Here is a 3,434-nt window from a genome sequence, read left to right as displayed (position 1 = left end):
CAAGTGTTAACATATCCTACAAAAGGCTCTAGGAAGTGAATCTATCCCCGCTTATTCACATATTACATTTACTATTTCCACTATACAATAGCCCACGGCTGAAATACTCAGTACTGCTCCGCAGCCTCAGTGCATTTCTGAGAAGTCTGTTCAAGTCCTTAGGATCTGCGAGAGCAGAATAACCACAGAGCTTGCTTCTTAGTTTGCACGTATCACCTCCAAATTAGTTACCAGTAAGCTTCATACCAGTACATAAACATGAAATCCAAATGCAGATGCTTTCATTTGCCCTTCACAGGGCAAATCCTTTCTCCAAGTACAAATTTGACAAATACTAGGATCTCCCACTGTCGATACACACATATATTTCCAGAGAGAATGAGCCAAGTGGCTCTTGTACAGAGTCCATCATTCATACTGTCTAAAGGACAGTATTTGCTCAACAGAGTTCACAAATCTCAGACCAAGAAGAGAAACAACATGTAAAATCAAGATACATAATTAGTTGCTTGCAACGGGATAGATATGCTGCTTGTAAGTTCCTCCACTACTGTTTAAGGAAATTAGAAGTAGTAACACAGGAAAGTGGGACTTGATGAGATCACAAGAAAACTGTGTTTGGAAAGAAATTGGAAGGTGAAGCTAAAAGCTGTGTGTCACGACAGAGAATATTCCAGGCAGATGCGGCAGCATAAAACTAGAAGTGAAGTAAGCATAAGGGGATAGCAAGGAAAAAAAAAAAAGTGAAGAGTAGAATAAATTATACAATATAAGATCTCAGACGAATTATAGATAATTCATTACTAGATATAGAGTAAACAGGATCAGATCTGTTCAGCGCCTGTAGCCAAGAAAGTGCATTATTGATCTACTGTATTATGCAGGGCTTGGAAAAAGACGACGACTCAGGAGTAAGTGTTCCAGCATATCAATTTTTATATTTAGTAACAGCTGAAACAAGCAGAAATGGATAGTTTATAACATTAGTACTTGATTGTTTATTTTATGCTTCGAGATAAATTGGCTTTGTGCACCCAGAAGAGGAACACTGTCATAAAAGCCAAGAACTCAATTCCTTAATTTAATAATATTTAAAGCTTCTCTAACAATGGAGATGAAGGGAGTCCAAGCAGCATTGTCCTTGCAGACAATACTGTTAGGACAAGACTTTCATAATGGAAACTAACAATTAAAATGTTAAACCAGTCAGCCAGTGAAGTTCACCAACTAGACTAATTAACATCTAAAGTAGCTGCAGTGTTTAGAAGCAAGTATTTTCAAAAAGTCTTCATCTCTCTGAACTCCTTTCATTTGACATACCCAACATGTGCTTGTGTAAATCTGTGTATGATCCCAAAATGTAAAGGCTGCTAAAGCACAACCCAAGTTTCACATCGTGTGAAAGCCGCAAAAGTCTATTCAGCTTTGCATGGGACTCTTAGCAACTGCCAAGTTATTTGGATCCTGTTGTAGATCTGTCATACCAGCTCTAATGAGAGTTATTGACCAAGTAAATGAGCAAAAACAAATTCAAGACTTGAAGATTACAAACAACAGGCCCTCTCATTGTGACTAATAGAGTCAAAAATTTGACCTTGGGACAGGAATTGATTTTATAGAATTAAAAAACATGAAATACCAAAATAATGCCTTTTTGAATTCTACCTGAGAAAATGCAAAGACTTTACTACAATCCTTGCATGAAAATGAAATCAAATGTTCTGTTTGTGATAAATATTGCCTGATACCAGAGCTTTTTGCGAGCCATCAGTACAATCATTCATATAAACCAACTAAAGAGAAGACAAAAGTCTTCATGTATTAGTAGCACTTGCTTATATTTACAGTCGTCGTAAGTTTTACTGTGGAAAATAGTGGACTCGTGGTTCTAGGAATACCAATCTTGCTACTGTGATAGATGGCCTGTCAAGATATAATAACCATTGTATACTTACACATTGAAAAACGGGCCTAAATTTATATAGCAGTACTACCTGCTTTCCTCAGCATCAAGGATATCTTCACTGGCCATCTGAGAACTTGCTTTTTAAAACCGAAAATATAATTGCATTCAAACAGCATGAGTAAATGCATAAAATCTGTTATTTGTGAATAGAAGTGGCTAAAGAAACTGCAAAAATACCAGTGTGTCCTTACTGCTCCTTCCTCAAAAAACTATGCCAACTACAACTGCAAGTGAAGTTTGATGCCATCTGTCACCTAATTACACCTTATATAATATATGTCATCAGGACATTTACCATAGCCATCACTCTGCAAGTGATGGCACAAGATTTAAGTATTCAACTACCTACATCTTCCTGCTCATGGAACCATCACAAACATCTGTAAAGCTGCATGTGCTAATACAAAACCTTTTCAGATGCAATGGCTAAAATAAATTGGTAATGGTTAGACAGCCAACAAACTGCTATCAACTTTTTATTTCTCGGCTATTCCCACAAGCAGGTACTTGTATGCATTATTTTCTACAGTTCCTACGCTTAGAATTTTAATTCTGAAAGTCAAAGATCAACTACACACATTGGAATAGCCTTCACTTCACCTAGCACACATAGGAAATTTTAAAAGTGTGCTTCTTACATCAGCAGACAAGAGAGGACATTAAGAGTCTGTTCTGTAAGTTACATGAATCTAATGCCACTGGCTTTTAGCACTTCTGCAACCCACTATTCCACAAACCGCCACTCTGTGCACTAACACAGAGCGAGACAGCCTCATCTACCAACTTGTAAAGAAATCAAATCCTGTGCCCACTTGCTGCTACTGGCACATTCAGTACATGAAATGACAGCTGAAGTGCTTGGTACTTATTAAGACTTTGTTGTGAGAACTTCAATATGTTTTATCCTGAATTTGGCTGGATTTATATAACAGAGTTTACACTGACTTAAAAGTAGACAAAATCCCCGAAAATGTCCTGATTAAATTCTTTCCAGAGGCTCTGCACTCCCTGAGCTCTACTCTTCACTTGTTTTATAGTCTGCTTTCATGTTTAGTTTTCCCTGTATTTGTAGAGTCTGGGGAAAAAAAAAAAAATCAGATTCTTCTCTGTTCAAGAAGAGATGAAACTTAGCCACCCATAACAAAGTTGAGGATAAATAACAGCTGTTAGAAAATGCCAGACTACCCTGATGTATATTGGCTGTCCGGGGCCTTTGCATAAAAGCACTCACCTCTTTAATGGAAAACAATGCCTGCTCTACGCAACAGATTCCTCTTACTCTTAACGTGCCATCTCCTCCCTTTACTCAGATGTGATGCAACAACTAAGGGACCAGATTTGGCTTGGTGTGTTTAGAGAAAGCATAGTCACTGCCATAAAATGAGCTAATGTCTCTAATATATCAATACACATTTTGTATCTTTGTTCTCGCAGAACAGGGTTCATAGCTGGTTTTTGTTTGGTGGTA

This window comes from Fulmarus glacialis, unplaced genomic scaffold, assembly GCF_000690835.1.
Source record: "Fulmarus glacialis isolate BGI_N327 unplaced genomic scaffold, ASM69083v1 scaffold4170, whole genome shotgun sequence".
NCBI lineage: Eukaryota > Metazoa > Chordata > Aves > Procellariiformes > Procellariidae > Fulmarus > Fulmarus glacialis.
The sequence above is the reverse complement of the archived record's forward strand: the minus strand, read 5'-3'. Positions refer to the sequence as shown.